Raw genomic sequence first — 9,339 nt, 5'->3', positions numbered from 1 at the left:
CGGGGCACGAACCCGCATCCCCTGCATTGGCAGGTGGACTCTCAACCACTGTGCCACCAGGGAAGCCCAGGATAACGTTTCTTGAGGCTTCCTTTGGCTACAAGTTACAGAGACCACCCCCCCCCCCTCCCGCCTGAAACCCCTCCTCGGATAACTTAGAGGCTTATTTCCCCTCATGTTAAATAAGTCTAGCAGCAGTCTGGGACTAGAATATTGGCTCCATGGCAACACCAGGGACCCAAGCATTTTCTGGCTTCCCACTCCTTTATCTGTATATTGGCTCCATCCTTCTGCTCTCAAGATGGCTGCCAGAGCTCCAGCTAACATGACAGGCAATGCGAAAGGGCACCACCTGCCTGCTGAATCAGCTCTTTTAAAGGAGTTTCCTGGAAGCTTATGTTGAGTAGCCATTGGCTAGATCTATGTCACATGAACATTGGATGCGAAAGAGCCTGGGAAATTTTTTTTTATCTGGGAATACAACTTCTTCAAATAACATCAGAGTTCAGTTAATAAGGAAGAAAGATATCTCTTTACATAGAGTTTTCTTGAAGAACCGGCAGAGCTTTTGATTTTTCCCTTTCCTCCTTGCCGGTGCCCCCTTTATCATCTTCATTTAAAAAAAATTTTATCTTTCAAACTCCATTAAAAAAAAAAGGCAGCAGAACCTACTCCTGTCCTACTGCATTCCTTCCTTCCTCCCTTGAATGTTTATATTGAATAGGATCTGGGTTACAAAGACACCATGGTCTCTTATCTAAGAGACACAGCAGAACAATCATAAATACTGCAGAAGGTTTGGAAATTTTAGAGTGATATGACGAAAGACCACCCATAGAAATCAGGCACCTCCGTTTTAAAAAAATTGCATTTCCATATTTTCTGAAATGACATATACATTTAGTTATATAAGTAAATATTTTTAGCCACCCAAATTGAACTAAACACTCAAATGAACCGTGCTAATTGGCTGGAATGCCATCAAAATCAACACTATATTTGTTACATTTTATTCCCTGATTCCCTCCAAAAAATAATCAATTCGCTCAAGAATTGAATATGTATATTTGCTTTAATGATCCAACTTTTAAAAAACGATACCATCGAATTATCTTCCAAAGAGCTTCTGATCCAGCAGATCCATTTCAGAGTCCCAAAACCCAATTTAAACAAAGTGAGTTTTTAAAAAATTTTTTTTAATTTTAAAAATGATCCTGCTGTACAATAATCCTTTCACGGGTGCGCAGGTCTATGCACCGTAAGACCTGTATAGATCTGTGCGTCCACCATGACAATCAGGATACAAAACAGCTTCATAATCCTCAAAATTTCTTTGTGTGGCCGCTTTGCAGCCAACCTCTCTTCTGTCCCCAACTGTCAGCTGCCACTGATCTGACCCCCAATCCCTCTAGTTTCTGTTTCAAGAATGTCATATAAATGGCATCATTCACTATGTGACTTTTTAAGCCTGGATTCTTTTGCTTAGCATAATATTTGTGAGATTCATCTAGGCGACGGTTTGTACCAATAGTTTGGAATACTATTTAGCAACAAAAAGGGACGTGGTATGGATACAGCACAGTTTTTTGTTTCTTAAATCCATCCACCAGTTGGGTGGGTATTGGATTGTTTCCACTTCTTGGCTGTCATGAATAATGCCGCTGTAAACATTCATATGCACATCTTTGTGTGGACATATGTTTCCATTTTTCTTGGCTTGCAACTGTAGGGTAGGCAGGGGTCTCCTGGAAAATATATGGGGAATGTTTTGTTACTGAAAATAGTGTGTGTGTGTGTGTGCTGGGGCCAAAATCGACACTTGTCTACTACACTGAGCCAAGCTTTTTGGTTTGGCTTTTTTCATAAAATAAAGTCATTTTTGGTGTTTTACACTTGCAGTTCACCAACCTTCTTACATCTCTTTATATCTCACTCTTCGGAACAAAAACAATTGAGTCTCTTGATTTATGCAGTTGTGGCTAAGACATGTTGACCAGCCTCTTGAGAAGAATATATTTCCTCTGTTTTCTCCTCCTACTTCTTAATAGATTTAAGATGTAATATACTCTTATTACCCACCAGGGTTCTTGTCCTTCCCCAATCAATAGAAATTGACCAGAGGCCAGACAAGAAATTCAGGCAAGGCTTTATTGGGGCCGCTGCTGCAGCAGCAGCGTGGGGAGCAAAAACTAGTAACGGGTTCCTTTGCTCGCTCCCCGAGGGGAGCGAGCTAGTTCCTTATACGGGGTGAGGGCAGAGGTGTGTCCAGAGGTCGGGTAGGGTGGCTAGGTGGTGTTGTGTGCAGGGGGCATGCGCAGTACCCTGCTTTTGCTCCCAACACTCTGTTTTTGCTCCTGGCTCTTCAGAAGTGGCAGTTGGGTATTGTTTTGGTCTTGTTGTATCTTGTTGTCCATAATTTGCCCCAACTGCACATGCACACAGTTATTTTTAGTCCCTTAAAGTTTCTTTGTATTTTGTTGCTTAAGAAGACGTTTGTCTAGGTGCAAGCATTGCAGCAAAGGGTCCTAGGTCCCAGGCTGTCTCACTCATAACGTGGATGACAGTTATGTAGCTCAAATAATCCCCAAATGGGACCAAGCACCCAAGTCCCAATGGTTCATTCCTACCTGTCACTAGACTCTATTTCTAAATTTAGGTCTCCTTTGACATAGCCATTAAAGTGTCCATCCCTGATGTCAGCACTTTTAAATGCTTCTTTCCCTTTCATCAGATTCAATATTGGGGCAATAGTTCTGACTTGCTGAAGACAGCCACTGTTTCATCTGTAACACTTATGATTTTTTTTTTTTCCCCTGGAGGAACTTGAACACCAATAAGCTTTTGCATGTATGTTTAGAGGAAGTCATGGGCTTTTCATGTGTCCATCTGTAGGATATCGTGGTGGAAGATGCTGGGGATATTAATCAGGATTGCAGTAACAAACAAGACAGAAATCTCCATGGCTTATCACAACAGAAGTTTTCTCACACTTTACGTCCATATGTGGGTTGTTTGGGGGGCTCTGTTCATTGCAGTCATTCAGTGATCCAGTGTGATGGAGGCTGCACCATCTCAGTACAGGCCCACCCTGACCACCATGGCATGGGAAGGGAGCACAGCACATCATATTCCAGCCCCTATAAGCATCTGCCTGGACTTAGCACCTGTCACTTTCTCTTGGATTTCATTGGCTGGGAGTGGTCACATGTCCTTTTCAGACTATAACGGGGTGGGGAAGTCTGATCCTCCTGTGGGCCTGGAAGTGGGGAGCTAGGGATATTGGTGAGCTCCGGCAGAGTCTATCCAGAGGAGCAGGGGTTTGGGGAGGACAAAATTGACTTAATACATAACTTCACTCATGTGAGGATTTTCTCTTTGACTCTTTGGATCTCAGCAAATTATTGGTTCTCCCTGTTAATGGACTGAAGATAAGTGTCATTTGAGGTTGGGCATTTTTTGCACTCAATCTCTCTCTAATCTTATTTTTGTCTGCATGAAGGCATTAGCATACATTTTCTGGGCTCTGAGCCAGGATGAGTCATGTTGTCTGTTTCCTTGTCTCCGCGGGTGCCCTGGTCTTTGACAGAACCAAACAGCGGCCCCAGTCGGGAACTGCTGCAGGGATCCTGAGTCCCCCAAGCCTGGTGCCCGGTCACCCCTCCTGCTCATTTGGTGAAGCCCACCCTTAACAAGCACCTCGGCCCCCCTCCCCCGAAAGGGTGAGGCGCCAGGGACAATGCTACTTGGATTCTGAGAAGTAACACTTGGGGCCATGCCCAGATCAACTTTTCATCATCTTAGAAAAGGGTTGGGCTTGGGACATTTCAATCTCCACCGGAACCCTCAGGCATGTCTTTGTTATTACTGGGTGGGATTATTGTAACTCTGCTGGAGGGACGAACCGCTCCCCCACCTTGGGCTGTGTGAGGATTAGAGAGGGTGAAAAAGCGAAATGAAAATGTCAGATTTCTATTGGGGATTAAGAGGCACTCAACTCTAGCCAAGTTTTATTTTTTCCATTCTAAAGGAGGGGAAAAAAAGTGCACGCTGAATTCTCCCATTCTTGCAACATGCTGTAAATGCATGAGTTAGAAGGGGGAAAAAAAAAACCCTGAAAACAAAAAGAAACAATTTGACAGGATTTCTTTACCTGGAATGTTTTAGTTTTCTATGACTTTGAGGTCAGCACACTCAAGAGTTTCTAAGACCCATCTCTGATGTGAATGAGGCGTGAATCCTGGAGATAGAGGCCCCCTAAAAGTGAGGAAGAGAAGAAAACACAATTTATTCTATCAACTATAAAAATTTGGTCAGAATATTTGCTGAGTAAAATTACCATGTTGACCGCTTCTTCTCACATTGAAAAAGGTAGTTTTGAATCCCCATAACTCCAGTGTAGAATCGAATAGTCATTCTCAACTATTTCTAGGGATAAACATTATTATCAAAGAAAACACCTGATAAAAATTCAACTTGTAAAATAGACCAGAAACTGAGCTTGTCTGGGGGTGGGCCCTGCCCTCAACCCACGCCAATCATTATCTCTGAATCTTGTAGACATTTCACACGTTTTAAGAATCCTTGGTACAGACTGGGGACAGTCCCAGTCATTGGAGAGCATCTGGAAACATCTAGGGGAGGCTTGGGGTGTCCTAATAACTGAATGGCTGATGTCCTTTCTAGCATTTAGTGGGGTCAGGGATGCTACTGTATGACCTGCAATGATGAGACAGCCATCACAACAAATAATTATCCTGCTTAAATGTCCATACAGCCCCCATGAAGACACATTCTTGCAGGGGTAGGAGCTAAGGTTCACCAGCCCAACCTTAGTCCCCATTTCCCTCCCAGGAGGAGTATGGCACTCCTCCCACCATAGAGCATAAATATGCCAGAAACATCTTCCTCAGCCTCCCCTGCAACCAGAAGTGGCTGTGGAATCCAAGTCTGACCAATGCAATGGGAGAGGACATTTATTCTGGGGTCTGGAGAATCTTCTAGGAAAAGCGTTCATCTTTCATAAAATGGATGCGCAAGAAGAAACTCTATTTCCTGGCTTTGAAAACAGTTGGTCAAGGACAAGATGCTGGAAGCAAAGCAGCCATTATGTGAGCAAGAGGAGACACGCTTACAAGCCAAGCCGACGTAGTGAGCAAAGGCAGAGCAGAAAGATGGGTGTGGTTAAGCTGAATTAATCATCGTTTCTGTTAGAGGCGACAATGAATATGACTCTCTAAGTCTGTGTTAACGGGGTCTTTGGTTGTTGACATCCAAACACATTTTAGTAGATACACTTTCCTATGTCAGATTCACTTAGAAGTAGGGAGCAGAGCTCCGAGGAAATACTCTGCACATACACTGGCACTGATTTCCACTGGGGTTTTTCTCGTTGACTCAGAGTCCGTGTAAACCTCTCCTTCCCTTGTAATTGATCTTCCGCTTCTGCCTGAGGGTGACTGTGTGTGTTCTGTACAGCAGGAGCTTCTGGTTACTAACGGCTATTCTATACTTTAATTCTTTAGAATCATTTATCTGTTAGGTCCATCCCAACACAAGCAAGAATACTCAGCCATAGGAGGTGACATTAACTACTGACTCTGAGGTGAAGTAATTCTCCTTCTGCCTCATACCCACCCCTCTCCTCCCCAGCATAGACTTGTGTTAGCCCCCAGGAAAACTGGGAGGATGGAAGCTTGTACAGCATCTAGTACAGGGCTTTCTCCTTCCTCCCAACTCCCCCTACTCTGCCCTCTGTTTCACCCCCAGAGATAGACCCACATTGCCTTCCAGAAGCCCCTGCTACAGTGTAGGCAGACATCGCTCCACCCGCCATCCCACCAAGAAGGGACTGGTAGAAAGCCAAACAGGAAGAAATCTCTGATGTTGGAATTCCAGGCTCACAGCAGGCTAGGGGGAAGGAGGGCGGAGATGGGCACCCCCACCTGCCCCCATCAGTCTCAGTGAGGAGGAATTAGGATTCTACCAGTCCAGGCCAGGAGACAGAGAGAGGGTGGGGCACCAAGTCCCCCGCTGCATCTCTCCCTGTGAGTGTCAGACCTCTCCGCTCTCCGCTCTCCGCCTGCCTACTCCTGCCCAGACCTGCAGGCTCACGCGGATCCCAGCACCGATCAGACCTGACCATCAATCTCCTGATTCTGTGCAGCTGGACGATGTCCAGGTTCCCTTGGGGAGATGGCCATGCCTGCAGTTCCTTCCTGAATCCTGACTGATGATCAATAGAGAAATTACAATGAGACAAGCGCTGTGGGCAGGAGGGCATCTTCACTCCCCAGCAACACCGCAGAAACTGCAAAAGGATCCTGAAAGTGGAGCAGGGATGAGCTGCCGCTAAGTGGGATCAGCGAGACTGCCCACGCCTCTGAGGTCATCTAAGAAGATGTGCAGACTCATGGGGACAGAGATCATTTCAGGGCAGAGCAGACGAGAACTCGGGCAATGGTTGTACGCTTGCCGCTTGATTTTTTTTTTTTAAGGAAGCATTTTATACATGCAGAAAAGTGTTAGGTCACAAGCATCTGGGTACTCACCACTCTATCATAAGAGATCCGACTTCAGATGTGCATTTGAAGCTCCTGCACTCTCCTCTCCCATGTATTTCCCTCCTTCTCCCCAAGAAATAACTATCCCCATAACTGTTTTCTTACCATGCTCATGCATATTACACTTTTAATGAACTTATTTATACTCCCAAATAAATATATTACTTGGTATATTTTAAATGTTTATATTAATGGTATTTTACTGTATGCATCCTTCTCTAACTTGCTTGGTTTTATTTAACAACGTCTTTGAATTTGATTCTTACTGATATCTACTTTTCTAGTTTATTTTAACATCTGTAACCACGCCATTGTCTCGGCCAACAGATATTCTAGAGGCCGCCATGTTTTTCCCTATCACAGACAAAGCTGCTTTGTTTTGTTTTTGTTTTTGTTTGCAATACACGGGCCTCTCACTGCTGTGGCTTCTCCCGTTGCGGAGCACAGGCTCCGGACGCACAGGCTCAGCGGCCATGGCTCACGGCCCCAGCCGCTCCGCGGCACGTGGGATCTTCCCGGACCGGGGCACGAACCCGCGTCCCCTGCATCGGCAGGCGGACTCTCAACCACCGCGCCACCAGGGAAGCCCTGGTTCTTCCTTTTTTGAACGTAACCATGTCCTTCCAGGAACTTCTTTTTTCCCCTTAAGTTGGCTGGACTCAGCGTCTATGGGATGCAAACAAAGATCCCTGAGTGACGCAGCCTCCGAGGGTGGCAGGCGGGCAGGTTTTCAGGGCACCCGAGACAAGAGAAGCCCTTCTTGTTCTTTCTCCCAATGTATTCACACCACGGCCTTGGACCATCCAACCCTGAAGAGGGTCGGGGGCTTGGCTGTTTCGAGCGGTAGCCAACCCCTACGTTTACATATGCATTTTCAGCCATCAGTTCACATTTATCTAGCACCAATGTGGAGCTAGGCACTGTATTAACAAGGAAGACACATCCTTCATCCTTGAAGAGGCCCGGGTAGAATCTTGTGTTCTCAGTAAGGGACCACAGTTCATCCAAATGGATGTGGTGAGAAAGCTCCCTTACCTGTGCATTTGCAGGAAAGAAATATCCATCTAGGTCGTTGTCTCAATTCCTTCCTCTGCTGAGGTCTTGTAGAAGATGTGGTTTCCATTGAAGGATCGTTCTGCACTCTGGCCTGCCCCCAAGGACGGGGGAGAAGGAATAGTCCCTTTTTTTTTAAACAGCTTTATTGGAGTATAATTGCTTTACAATGGTGTGTTTAGCTTCTGCTTTATAACAAAGTGAATCAGCTATACATATACATATATCGCCATATCTTTTCCCTCTTGCGTCTCCCTCCCTCCCACCCTCCCTATCCCACCCCTCTAGGCGGTCACAAAGCACCAAGCTGATCTCCCTGTGCTATGCGGCTGCTTCCCACTAGCTATCTATTTTACATTTGGTAGTGTATATATGTCCGCGCCTCTCTCTCACTTCGTCCCAGCTTACCCTTCCCCCTCCCCATGTCCTCACGTCCATTCTCTAGTAGGTCTGCGTCTTTATTCCCGTCTTGCCCCTACGTTCTTCATGACCCTTTCTTTTTTGTTTTGTAGATTCCATATATAGGTGTTAGCATATGGTATTTGTTTTTCTCTTTCTGACTTACTTCACTCCGTATGACAGACTCTAGGTCCATCCACCTCACTACAAATGAATGGTCCCTTCTTTTAAGGCAGACAAGACATTTCATAAACGTGCGGCTTGACCTCACCAACACATGAACTCACCAGCGGTGACTGGTGAGCTCATACATCCAGTGAATCAAGAGACCCCATAAACAATAGGTCAGTGATTTCAAATCCATTTTCCAAAGACAAACAGATGAATCTGAAGGACACAGATGACACTCTGGCAGAGGTCACTGTGGGTTACATGCATTTTGATTGCTTCCAAGTTATATAAGAAAAAAAATGAACTTTTCTCACATAGTAGCCTGGGTATTGTGAATAGTTGTCTTTAATACCCCCCACCTCTATCACTTTATTTTGGAAACAGAGCACTCTCAACCCCCTCCCCCATTTTCCTTCCTTCCCCACCTTCAATCCATAGCATCTGGGCGTCAGAAGGCAAGCCCAAGACCCAGAGCTGACCCAATCAGCATGTAGCGTTTCTAGAGCTGACCCAATCAGCATGTAGCATTTCTAGAGCTGACCCAATCAGCATGTAGCATTTCTAGAGCTGACCCAATCAGCATGTAGCATTTCTAGAGCTAAGCCAATCAGTATGTGGTGCTCCCAGCAACAGTGATTCATGGGGGTGAGCACATGACAGCATGAGTCTCAGGACTTGCCTGGAAGCTCCCGGCTCTCTCCTGCTGGGTTGAACATGGAGGATGAAGCTGGAGGTGCCGCAGCCACCTTGCCACCTGGAACCTGGGAATGGAGTGAACACAGTTAGAGATAGCTCCAAGGCACCAGCGAAGAGTGAATCTCTTTGAATTGACTTCAGAATCTAGTAAGTTTCAGCATTCCCTTCCAGCAGCACCATCTTGGTTCTCTGGTTCTGGGTGATTTCCTCACTCTCTTTTCTGGGCGAGTGAACTTTGGGACAGACTGCCTGGGTTCAAATCTCAGTATCCCCACCACTAGCTGTGACTTTGGGCAGTTTACTCTGTGTCCCCATTGTCTTAACTGTAAAATGGAAATCAAGATAATATGACCCTCGTAAAATTGTTGTGAGACGTGAATGTGTTAATGCACGCAGAGTGATTGGGGTAGTGGCATGCAGTAAGCCCTGTATCAGTGGTAGCTTTCATCCCTGTTATGTT

At 45.6% G+C, this 9,339-nt stretch overlaps 1 long non-coding RNA gene across 2 annotated transcripts in view; it reads left to right on the top strand.

Moving 5' to 3' along the window:
* Positions 1-8,888: 8,888 nt before the first annotated feature.
* Positions 8,889-9,339, top strand: part of LOC132505308 (uncharacterized) — a 42,894-nt gene continuing 42,443 nt past the window's right edge. The window contains exon 1 of one of the 2 annotated variants that reach the window (XR_009535355.1): positions 8,889-9,026. This is a non-coding gene — a long non-coding RNA (uncharacterized LOC132505308). The remainder of the gene's footprint in view (positions 9,027-9,339) is intronic. The other variant, XR_009535354.1, reaches the window with a different exon arrangement.

The sequence above is a fragment of the Lagenorhynchus albirostris genome, chromosome 15 (genome assembly GCF_949774975.1).
Source record: "Lagenorhynchus albirostris chromosome 15, mLagAlb1.1, whole genome shotgun sequence".
In the NCBI taxonomy this organism is placed as follows: domain Eukaryota; kingdom Metazoa; phylum Chordata; class Mammalia; order Artiodactyla; family Delphinidae; genus Lagenorhynchus; species Lagenorhynchus albirostris.
The sequence above is the reverse complement of the archived record's forward strand: the minus strand, read 5'-3'. Positions and strand labels throughout refer to the sequence as shown.